General features: G+C 35.1%; 1 pseudogene; it reads left to right on the top strand.

Moving 5' to 3' along the window:
• The window catches only part of LOC100480421, a 182,752-nt pseudogene that overhangs the window by 2,539 nt on the left and 166,799 nt on the right, over positions 1-13,414 (top strand).

Here is a 13,414-nt window from a genome sequence, read left to right as displayed (position 1 = left end):
TTCATAAATTTGTCTTTACACAAATTACATTTGATAGTTTTTTATTATACAGATCATAAGCCTTCTTTACAGTCATCCTTGGTGATTAACTTTTATATTTTTGCTTTGCTTTTACTCACTCTATCATTTTTTGAAAGAAATATTTTTGACTGTACAGATCATTTTCTTCACCCAAGTTCTATAAAGCTTTGCTTAATAATTTTGAAACAGCATTGCAGATTAATATTTTTTCATATTATGAAAATACATTTTTCATTTTTTCATCATTATATCTTCGGGGTCTATTGTTTTGGATTTTGCTTTTGTTTTTTGACGTATGTGTCAGTCAGCTTTTAGTCATGAAAAGACATTGCATTTGATGTGTTTTAAGATAGAATAGTGTTGGAAACCAGACACCTGGCATATCTTGCCTATCCATTTATCTTGACGAATTCCGGACTTAGTTTTCTTACTGGACTACCTCATCCAAGATTATTTTCCAAGAGAGTCTTTATATGAGTTTAAAATTTCTGAGACTCTGTATGCTTAAATTCTTTTTTTGTCTTCACTTTCAAATGGCAGTTGCATGGGATTAAAAAAATATCTTGACTTGAGTTTCTTTGCCTTCAGCCCTGTGAAATATTACTTATTCGCCTACTTACTCAACTATTGCTAATGAAAAAATTGAAATAAATCTGTATCTTGTTTCTTTATGGATGGTTGGCTTCTTCTTTAGGAAGACTTATCTTTTAAATTTTTAGTTTTGATATAATGCATCTATATGTAGAAATCTTAAAATCTATTTTGTATAACATTGAAAGCCTTTCAATCTGAGAGACTCAGAGAGACTCTGAGTCGATGTTCCATGATTCTATTTCCTGAAGTTTTTTTTTTCCTGCCACTCTTTTTTTTTTTTTAAGATTTTTTATGTATTTACTTGAGAGAGAAGAAGGAGAAAGAGCATGAGCAGGGGGGAGGGGCGGAGGGAGAGGGAGAAGCAGGCTCCCCTCTGGCTGGCTCCATCCCAGGACCCTGAGACCATGACCTGAGTGAGCACAAGACAGACACTTAAGCGACTGAACCACGTAGGCACCCCTCTTTCCTGCCACCCTTACTTTTGTGTGGGGTCTCTTAATTTAGACATCATGACACTTCTGTTTTATCACCCATAATTTTTTTTTTTACTTTCTTCTAATATTTCTCTTTGTTGCTTCCCAATGGTCTCTGAAAGATATTAACCCAGTAGTCTAATGCTTAAATTTATTTTGTGCTCTATGCAGACTATTCTTCAATCCATCCACTAAATTTGTATTTCATCTGCAGTATTTCTCAGAGACTGTATTTACAGTTGGCCTTTCCTCGTGACTGCTTCTTTCTTAGTTTTATACATATGTTCCTTCACCTTTTTGACAATAGTTTTTAGGCTAATCCTAAATTTTTGCTCTCTTTTTATTAAGTTTGCTTCGTCTGGGATAGTCTACCCAGTTTTTCCTTCTCTAAAATTGTGCAGTGCTCAAAGTTTGATTATTACACTTTGTGAGAAAATACTGTTTCAAATATTCCATCAGGTACCTTGGGTCTTAATTTAGACCTGATGGAGGAAGTGATGACTAAGAATATTGTGATTATATAATGTATCATCCAAGTCAGGACATTTTTGAATGAGAAAGAGTGTGTCGAAATAATTAAAATCAGTGGCGCCTGGGTGGCTCAGTCTGTTAAGTGGCTGCTTTCAACTCAGGTCATGATCTCTGGTCCTGGGATTAGCCTTGAGTCAGGGTCCCTGCTCAGCAAGGGGTCTGCTTCTCCCTCTCCCTCTGCCCCTCCCCCGTTCATGCTCTCTCTCTCTCTCTCTCTTTTTCTCTCTAATAAATGAATAAAATCTTTAAAAAATAATTAAAATCATGCAGTTTTATTGAATAGTTAATTATTGATGACATGTTTTATTTTATCATGGATCTTCAAATAGTTCTTTTCATAAACTATTTTCAAAGATAAGATTCTTTCAAAGATAAAACTCCTGCATTATAATTCGAAAAATAGGTTCATTTTTATTGCTTATTTGTACATTAATTTAAAAATACCATAAGCAGACTTACAGAATCATTATTCTTGATATATGTGTATATTAAATATAATATATATTATGTATATTTATATATATAAATTACTTATATATATAAATCAATTGTCTAATACAATGGAACTGATATTTATCTGGAAGTATATTTTTAAAATATCCTTTATTTATTTTTATGTTTTTATAAAACTCATGTAATCTTCTTCAAACTTTTATTTTATGTTTAAAAAATTCAAAATAATTGCCTTCAATTGATTTTTCTTCTGCAGGTCATAATAGTTTTTATTACAATATTATTGATTATATTCTCTATGCTGCCTATTCAGGTCATAATATTGTTAATTGAGTAAAGTCTCCCAACAGATGTTGAAACATCCAATAAGCTCAGAGGAAAAAATATTAAATGGAGAAGGTAATTGGTTAATGGGCATTAAGGAAGACGTGGGATGTGATAAACACTGGGTGTTACATGCAACTGATAAATTACTGAACACTAAAAAAAGAAAAAAAATATTAAATGGAGAAGATTCTCAATTATAATTTTTTTTTATTAAAAATGTATAAATACTTTGTCCCATCATTTTTGGTCTCCATTTTGAGTATATTTCTTCAACAAATATTTTTACGAGTCAAAATTTATAAATTAAGTTTTTAAAGTTTATTATTCTTTGGAATGTTTTGGCAAATATATACATGCTGCAAATCAGAATCCTATTCAAATGCGTTCTATTTACCAGTATAGACTATAAACTTAACCGACAAATATAGGAAATCCATTAAGAGATTCTTCCCACAATCTGAAGTATTCCAAATCATAATAATAAAACTTCAAACTTATACTTGTAAACTGTTCAAACTTTTATAGATTGATTTATTCATCTCTTTTCTTATTTTTTTAAAGGAATACACTCTAATATTTTTCTTTCTGAAAGCTTTCTTTTCAATAATTATAAGGCAAAACCACTTCCAAAACTTAATCGATAATAAGTAGCAAAGACAGATGGCGTCTCCTGCCATGACACGGGTGTTTTTGTATTAATAACAGCTTCATCACCTAATGTTTGTAGTTTATTTGATGTGCATATATAGAAATGTTTGCAAATTTTAACAACCTGCTTATATTTCAATTGATAGAGTATTGATATGACAAAATTATGAACTTTGTGTGCACCACCAGTTCCAAGTACATTTCTCTTCCAATGTTTTCTTAATTCAGCAACAATAATGCTTGTGTCATGATGCTGTGCTCTCAGGAAATTAATATTCCTATCACTGCAAATAAAAATTTAATTTTCAATGTTGAATCCCTCACTCAACTTAATATACCGTTCAATTTTCAAAGATTTGATTTAGTAGCTTGGATTAAAACATCAAACAATTATTGGAAATAACTGTTTTTCTTTATTTGAAGCATCCGATGATAATACAAAATTGGTATCTTTTAAATGTTCAAAAATCTCCTTTTGCTAATGAAGCCAACTCATTGCCCACTATCCCTTCACTTTTTACAAATGCATAAAAAACTTGGAATAAAATATGAGTGGAATTTAGAACAGCCAATTGTTGTAAATGAAGCCATGCTTTACAGAGTGATAGGTAAATGCAGATGTCTCACCTCCCATCATGGTATTAATGTAACTACTAAAGTTTGAAGTGAGTGCTGATGTTTTTTCAGCAATTTTTTTGTTTGTTTTTGGTTTTGCATGTGGCTGCTGACTTAATCCTGATGATAGATATTAAATATCAACAAATATTTTTGCAAGTTACATGTTCACCCTCAACTTCCTTGAGAACTGCAAATGTGGTACATAAATTGCTCTTAGGCTTGCAGTTTTGCCTTTTGAGCTCATTACTGTGAAAATGCTGCTTCCCCTGGAATTGTTCCGTTGGACTCAGAGAATGAACACAGGATGACTATACATGGGGGATCAAAGGGACACATTCTAAATAAACTATGACTTCCAAGAGGCAATCCAGTCCCTCTGTGATCTTCATAATTTTTATTTTCAACATGTAAGAGAGAAGGAAATGATTAACCAATCCAATATTCTCAAATGTTGTTTTGTTGCCACCCTAACTTTTTAAACACGTCTTCAAAAAAATAAAGCAAGAAAGAAAAGAAAATGAAAATCTTCCAAGAAATATGCCCAGAAACTACTGCAAAGTCTCAAAGTGAAAAACAGAAGAGAGCAAGGTCCCTTTATTAATACTCTGGAATCTCAAAAGACATGTCAAAAGGCCTTCGTTCTGCAAGCTAGATATTTGCGTTTTCTTATAAAAGTTGTTGCCCACTTGAGCTGCCTAGTAAGCGCTGGGGCCAGGGCCTTGTTTAAATCCTATTCCTGTTACTATAACTAACCCTGTTTTAAAAATGATGGTTGAGGGGTGCCTGAGTGGGGCTTAATCGGTTAAGCGTCTAACTCCTAATTTCAGCTCAGGTCGTGATCTCAGGGTTGTGAGATTGAGCCCACAGAAGCCAAGCCCTGTGTCAGGCTGGGTGTGGAGCCTGTTTAAGGTTCTCTCTCTCCCTCTCCCTCTGTCCCTCCTTCCTCCCACTCTCTTAAAAAAATGATAGTTGAAATCATAGAAATAGTTGAATTATCCTTTAATTTCCATAACATCATAACATCCATTTCTATAACATCTATCTTCTTTAATATCTTATTTCTGAATTGTGCATATTGGGTCTTTGTACTATAAAAACCTCCCTATGGCATCCCCAATATCATGAACTTCCCCTGATAACCAACAGAAACATAAAAAATGTAGAAAACAGCAATGCTTAGAAACTTGGATCCTAGAGCACCTGGGTGGCTCAATTGATTAAGCATCTGCCTCCGTTCAGGTCATGATCCCAGGGTCCTGGGATTGAGTCCCATGTTGGGGACTGCTTCTGCTCAGTGGGGAGTCTGCTCCTCTGCCCCTACCCTGGCTGGTGCTTTCTCTCTCTCTCTCTCTCTTGCTCATTCTCTTTCTTAAATAAATAAATAAATAAATAAATAAATAAATAAATAAAATCTTAAAAACAAAAACAAAACCTTGGATTCTACAGGGAGCCCACACCAGCATTCTCTTTATTATAATTAAATCATATTGCCACTATGTTTTCTTTTAAAAGTATGTAATTGTTCTAGGAGTAAGATATTTATTTTTTGATGAAAGCTGCATCTAGAAAGAAATCATTAGAAATAGTCTAGTCCATGTAAAGGTTTGAATAACTTTTCATTGAACTGAATACTAATTCCTTAGTCAAGCTTAATAAATCTTTTGAAGATGAATTTTTATTGACCATAACTATATATAAAGATAGCCTTAATAAGGCATTCATAATTAATAACAAAATTTATAGCCTCCCATTAGTTATCAAAATACAGCCAGTACAGAAATTAAGATTGAGGAAATAAACCATTTTTTTCAGGCTTCAGAAAATTAAAAAAAAAAAAAACTAGCATAATACCTCAAAACCCTGGGGATGATTTTAATTTTAAAAACGTATTTTATTTTAACCTGAGTTATTTGCCTAAATACCTATTTTTGAGCTCCCCATAAGTTATATAACTCCTAATGTCCAAAACATATTTTTTAAACAATAACATACTAATCTTTATAATAATTAAAGACCCAAACAATTTCCTCAGGCAAAATACGCAAGAATATAGAGAGTTTAGGAGAATAGTTCACACATATGCAACAAAAAATCATTTGACAGAGATAGAAATTTCAAGACAACTAGCTTTTAACCTTTGAAATATTTCTTGTACTCTAATTGACATATTCATTTATTGATTTATTGTTTAAAAATGAACAAAACCAGTAATTGTAGGATGCTGTGCCTTAAGGAAGGTTTGACCTGAACAATTTTTGACACTGACACAAAATTTCAAAAAAGATTAAAACTAGGGTGCCTGGTTAAGCATACGACTCTTGATTTTGGCTCAGGTCATGATTTTGGGGTTGTGAGATCAAGCCCCAAGTCAGGCTCTGCTCTGGGCGTGGACCCTGCTTAAAATTCTCTCTCTCCCTCTGCCTCTCCCTCCACATCCACCCACAACTCTAAAAAAAAAAAAAAAAGATTGAAACTGAAGCAAAACAAATATGATTAAGCTTCATATACAAAAATCATTTGAACAGTGAGGTAATAGCTAAATTATATGTAATTAACTGTTTTAGAGATCCCTTATTGAAGTATATGTTTCAAATTATCTTCTACCTTTCAGTGCCCTATCAGTGTTTAAATGAAATGGATAGATGTACAGAGTTTAAGTAACTTTGAATGTTTATATAAAATGTTATAGCATCCATGAAGGTGATGTTTATACCCTATCAAACATTCTACATAAATGGGTTTGTTCATTATTAACAATGGCAATACTATTAGAAGTGGAAGTGTTATTGCTGAATGAAGATTATTGACCTCCCCCAGAAGAGTGCATGTTTTGTTTTGTACTATACAATTGAATTGATTAATTTAGAAATGTGCATCTATACTCTGTATCTTGTTTGTCCATATGACCACTGACCTATGTGTAAGAGTTCCTTATGAAAGTTAGAAGTGAAATATGTGGCAATGGCAAGGAGCCAAACTCACCAGCCCACAGGGAGATCAAACCTGGGATCGGGGCCTCGTTAGCACCATACTCAAAGCAAGTGGGTTAATCACTCACAGACTAACTGGGCCCAGACCACATTAGTTCACTAGTGTGTAAGTTTCTCCTAGCTTAATGTCATATACAGATAAGCAATTAATAAATGCTTTCCTATTACAAAGTATTTAAATGCAATATTTAATATTAAATATTTATAATTTTTATTGTTCTCAAACTTGTGTGTTTTTAATTTTCCACGTCTAAAAATTATTTTAAATATTTAAATATAGATGCTTTTGTTGCTTGCAAACTCCTCGACAAGAGTAGTTTAAAGAAGTTTACTATTAGTTTTATAAACAGATATAGGGATAAATGACCATTACTATGAAAAATTGACTGAACAATGTCCCCCCACTCTTTTTATACCATTTCCCACTGAAAGTATTTTTAGGATGCACACAGTCCCCAAATCCTACACTATCACTAGGAAGATAGCAACCCTACACTATTACTAGGCAGATCATCTAATTTTATGATGAGGAAAACTAACACAATTTAGCAAACAAGAAAGTTCACTTGAGGGATGAAAATGACTTCATGTGTGTTAAGTATGTATGTATGTATTTATTTTCAGGAAAATTATAAGAAAATCCATGATGTGAGAAATGAAAAGCCTTAAAGGAAAGAAATGGAATAAGGCTCAAAATTTTTAATAAATATCCAGGAGTTCCTGGTAGGCAGAGGAATCTAACAAGTTGGGAAGATTATAGAGGAAGGGATGGAAAATTGTCTGAGGATTTTTTAACAGCAGGAAATTTTAAACCAATGGTTTTCTGGTGTAATAATGCAAGTTCCAATGAACTGAGGTTTGGCTAAAAAAAAAAAAATGCTGTAGTCCAGGACAGCGAAACCTCAGCAAGCAATGCATAGACACAGGGACTGCTCAACATTTCTTCATGGTTACATGGCCGCAGGGCCATGCATTAACCAGCAGTTCTGATTTCTGTTACTTTACTTCTTGTTCTTGGTTCTTGGATCTCAAGATTACCCATAGATCTATAGATTCTGTAAACTAAAACCACCTAATAAATTCATTTTTTTGCTTTGGTTATTTGACTACTACAGCTTTGGCAGAAGCACATGAAAAGCCATTAAAGAGTATAGAAAGCAGTCATTGTGCAAAAGCAGAAAATTGGAGCCGACTATTGAAAAGGGAGCCTTTGAGAACTCGTAGATACCTCAAGAGGACTAGCGCTGACACACCACCTGGTATGGTGTAACTCTGGTATGGTCTTCCTGGTCATTTGTGGTGGGGACCACTGTGACTGGCTTTGCCACACTGTGATTGTGCAGTTCCTCTACCCTGCCACTTGTTAGGTCCCTCACAATCACTGCTGAATAGGACGCTAGATTTCCTTAGGGTGTGGGTAGAACTATTCAAAATGACAGAGTGTCTCGAGTACTCTATAGATTACCTGCATGAGGTAAGAAATTGGACTCATTTCATTCCATTCACCTAAGAAGAAAATATTCAATAGCATTTATAGTTAAAATGAAAATAATGCAACAGTACAAATGAACATGGCCTCATGTCAGTGACCATTAAAAAATGACAATTCATATCTTCATGTCTTCAATTATATATGGGTATGCTTATATCAACTTGATGACCTCTTAAGAGCTGTGTATACCTTCATTACTGTCTCTTGTATATTTGCTTTGAGTCAGACTGAAGAAACAGAAAGCTTTGGAGAATAGCAATTATCCTTAATCATTCTACCCAAATCCTTGAGGAGATGAATGTCCTTTTTTTTTTTTTAAGATTTTATTTATTTATTTGACAGAGAGAGACAGCCAGCGAGAGAGGGAACACAAGCAGGGGGAGTGGGAGAGGAAGAAGCAGGCTCCCAGCGGAGGAGCCTGATGCGGGGCTCGATCCCAGAATGCTGGGATCACGCCGGGAGCCTAAGGCAGACACTTAACGACTGTGCCACCCACGCGCCCCGAGATGAATGTCCTTAATTACTAAAAACAGTCAAATCTGATTCTTGGTAACTACAATGAGAATGCCCGGATGGCAGTGGCTGGGAAGAAGCTTTACATGTGTGAAACTAAGAATTCTTCTATTCACTCCCCATTTGCAAAAGGGCCCTTCCAGACAGAAAGCTGTATCTAAAACTGGAGTCAGCTATGCTTGTGTTCACTTAGCTACTGGCTCAGGAGTTCCTTGAGGCACTCTTTCTCCTTGATACAACTGTTTGATTGACAGCTACAGAAAATAGTATGATTTTGCCATACATTTGTCTGCAAACATTGCATTCTTATCATTGCAAACAGTTCTGTAAAATGAAAGCATTTTCGTTCATTTAGAGCTGTTTTTGTGTGTGTGTGTGTGTGCAAAGATCTATTAATATCCCTTTCAAAATCTTTCCTCAGTTTGAAACCATTTTTTGGTAGTGAAGCACTTTTATTTTCTTCTTCATTTTGAACTGGAAGTTTTGTTCTCTGGTGGTACTTGCTGGCTCCCAAAACCTAAAGAAAATCACAGGGAATAAAATAAAGCCCTCTTCCTTTGATGTCTATCCAAGAGCATGGAAAAACTATCACTTCTTTCACCTACAATTCCTTTAATTTAGTCCCTCTACTGCTAAGAGATGACAATTAAAGCATTCAGGGTCTAAAATAGAAACAAAGTATAAAAAAAAAAGGAGCATTCAGAGAAATAGTTTTTAAGATTTCACCACGGTTACGAAAATAAGATTGTGTCTCAAAAAAATAGCATAATAAAGAACAGATACAGGTTTTCTTTTTTTTTGGTAATTGAGGCCAAAATACTTTAGCCCAAGTCTATCTTAAGTTTCCCTGATAATTCCTGATTATAGTTTTAATTTTGTGTCATAAAATTAGAAATATAGTAAGTTCCCACTTGCTTCAGTATATACATTCCAATTCCCCTGTAAAGACAAAATGTTCTTAATACTCCCAAGTTTAGAGTATCTTAATTTAAATAATAATCAGGGGCTCCTGGATGGCTCAGTTGGTTGAGCAGCTGACTCTTGGTTTTGGCTCATGTCATGATCTCAGGGTCGTAAGATCAAGCTCTGGGTCGGGCTCCCCACTCAGTGCAGAGTCTGAGATTCTCTCTCTCCCTCTCTTTCTGCCCCTCCCCCCACTCGGGTGTGTGCTCTCTCTCTCTCTGAAATGAATAAATAGTCAAAATAGCATTATAATAATGCAAGTTTGCCTAGGTGGAAAAAGATTATATAATCTGCAATGCCAGAAATGAAGTGTGCCAAATAACACCACTCTCTATAAATCCCATTTCTCCTTTTTCTTTTGCAATAAGACATTTTGCTTATGAATAAAAATAATATTAGCAGAATATTATTTATGGCAATCTGTGACTCTCATTGATTATCAGAGCATTTAAATACAATATTTTTTGAAACATTATAGAGGAATCATGTTAAATTTGTAAAATATAGAGAAATGCATTAATCTGTTGTGTGGAATATAAAATATGTCTTCTTTCTGGTAGCCTCACCACCACTGTGTTCTACTTTTATGCTTTTTGCACCTCAGATTCTAGAATTTTTGAATAGGAAATTTTTTTCTCTTCCAAAATGGTTATTGCAAAGGATGAATAAACCAATGGATGTAAAATTTTGGCTAAGACATATCTCTCATACATAGTGCTATATTTAGTTTATTACTATCTTTTTATTATAAAATGTAGTTGCTATTGAACACAAATGAATTTCAAGATTAATATTAAATAATGTATGTCTGTTTGTGGACATTTTCCTTGCCCTCATTGTAGACTGTTTGGGGAGCACCATAACTACTCTACCATCTATCCCAATGTTTCTCAAATTGTGAACACCCCCATCTGATATACACAGGCTTCCTTATATAGCAACATACATTATTATACTTTAGTTTCTGGATACCTAATCTAGAGCAAGGTCTAGAGCTCCACTCTAGACTCAGACAAGGTGCTAAACATAGAATGTATATTTTTAGAAAACGCTTTCAAACCTTTGAAAATGAAAAAAGTTTATGAACATCTATCTTTAAATCCTACACCACTTAAACGAAATCTTTTTATTTTTTTTAAATACTTTTTACTTAATAACAACCAGAAACAGAATGGTAAAAAAGTGCCCTTAAAGCAATGCCAAATATGGGCCTTTTATATAGTTCAGCAAAATTTTTATTTTGTTACACATACATATATCATCCATATTTTTGTTAATAACCAAATCAAAACATTTATATGAGCTAAAGTGATTTTGATATTAAGCTTTGAATATATGTTGTAAAATATGTATTATGAGGAAAAATATTCTTTCAGTATAATTACACTTAATGCATAAACATATTTACAATAATCTTGGCTATTTTGGCCTTTGAAAAATAAAAAAAATTTGTTGTTTATGAGTCAATGATGAATAGCGTAAGTCTGTTATATAATGTTCCTGCTTTGATTTGAATAAAGCACATGCAGGGGCACCTGGGTGGCTCAGTCGTTAAGCGTCTGCCTTCAGCTCAGGGCGTGGTTCCGGCGTTCTGGGATCGAGCCCCACATCAGGCTCCTCCGCTGGAAGCCTGCTTCTTCCTCTCCCGCTCCCCCTGCTTGTGTTCCCTCTCTTGCTGGCTATCTCTCTGTCAAATAAATAAATAAAATCATTTAAAAAAATGAATAAAGCACATGCTGTAGGGTTTCCAGTCGCAGGTGAGACAGAGTGATCATATGCCAGCATATTCTTCCTACTGATTTCAACTAATGACACTGGACAACAGAATACATAAAGCAGCTATCACAAGACACTGCAAAGCAATTACAATAGAATCTCTCATAGAAAAATCAAAACTCAAAGAACGAGAATGAGATCCTCTGTAAATCTTCTACTCAACAAAAACAATAAAAATGCTGACAATATTTCAAAATCTACTTTTTCAGAACTCTGGGTATTGAGTTTTGAAAAACAACAACAACAACAACAGAGGAGCATTTACTCAAGAGAAACTGCTGAACCTCAGGGCAAGCAGCAGGATTTATAGTTTGTTTTTTTTTTTAAGGATTTATTTATTTATATGAGAGAGAGAGAGAAAGCGCACCTGCACGTGAGCAGGGGGAAGGGAGGGGCCGAAGGAGAGGGAGAGAGAAAATTCTCAACAGACTCCCCATGGAGTGTGGAGCCTGATGCAAGCCTCCACTTGGGGCTCCATCCGAGGACCCTAAGATCATGACCTGAGCAAAATCAAGTCAGCCACTTAACCAACTGAGAGACCCAGGCACCCTGAATTTGTAGCTTTTTAACCTAGCTTATTCCCACCCCTCTTTTCCCAGCTTCACAGTAGTCTTCAAAGCCAGCCAGTCTTATCATCAAGGTAACTGTTCACATAGGCTGGCCACCGCCACGGGGGGAGAATGAGACTTTAAAAATTTCCATCCGCAGAACAGTGTCACTATTCAGTAGGTCTTCCAGATTTCTGGAAAAGGTGATCTTGCTAAACAGGGGAAACCTTATCCTGAGGATTTGTTCCCCCAAATCAGCAGCACTTAATTAACACAGCATTTTCTTGAGGTTAGACTAGTTGGGGCAAAGAAGAGTCTGGCCAAAACTGTAGAAAATTCTCCAGAATGAGATATTCATAAAAGCTCTGATGTATATCTGGAAAACTAGAAAGTCACATGCATATGCAGGACTGTGGCTATGCCCACAAAATGCCTAAGATGACTCCAATCTCTCATCCTTGGCTGACTGTGAGGCCCTGAACAAGTAAGAACTTAAGGCCGCGATGGTGTTGTAAACTTCCTGAGTGCTGAGCTTTATGTCCAACACACACACACAGAGACACACACACACACACATACCACACGCCTTCAGGAAAGTTTGGAAGATTTACAGTTTCAAGGCATGTAAGGAAATCTCTGTACACTTATTAACGGACCAGAATAAATCATGTAGGTACTTCAGTGGATGCTGAGTCATTCTTTATGTTCACCCTATGGGCAGTTATCTCTAAATTGAAGTCATCCAATGGGAGAATAAGTATTACAAAATTTTGCCTAACTCCAGTTGTAGTGATCAGTGACACTACCTTGGCCCTCAAAGGCATTAGATCAATCTTAGAGCAGACTTAACTCACTGACTAGTGTTGTTCTAGTCTTCTTCCTTATGGTTCCAGGCAGAGGCTGTGCAATGACCAGTATATCCTGCTGTACCTGAAATAATGCTTCAGGTCAAGTGAAAGTGCATACAGAAACCTAAGGAAAAAGGCCTGACCATTTGCTTAACTGGTTGGATCTAGGACCTTGGAGGGCATAGTTGAGGTCATTTCTATAGTAATGTGCTCTTTGGATTCCTGTTGATATAAACCTTAATTAAATGATACATGAGAAAAATTGAATAAATTTGGTCCCAGACACTGTGAGTAAAATTAATCAGAGTGGTTGACAGGGGTGTACTCATGGGAAATGCAGCTGAAGCCAAGAATATATGGAAATCATGGGTGAATATTGTTGCTAAATGATTCATCATGGGTCTCTCATGTTCTGTGTATCACACAAGAAGAAACAGTGGTTACTTTTATTCCAGATTATCTTTTCAAAGGTGTTTTATAACAAATGGCTTTATAAGATGGAGCTAATAAATCCTGCTAGAGCAAGTAGAAAGTTTATATACTGTTCGGTATAATAAGAATAATGTTTCCATTTGGGATGAAGGATAGTTAGGGCCACCCCACAACATAAAAGATTTGG

This window comes from Ailuropoda melanoleuca, chromosome 5 (assembly GCF_002007445.2).
Source record: "Ailuropoda melanoleuca isolate Jingjing chromosome 5, ASM200744v2, whole genome shotgun sequence".
Taxonomy (NCBI): Eukaryota; Metazoa; Chordata; class Mammalia; order Carnivora; family Ursidae; genus Ailuropoda; species Ailuropoda melanoleuca.
The sequence above is the reverse complement of the archived record's forward strand: the minus strand, read 5'-3'. Positions and strand labels throughout refer to the sequence as shown.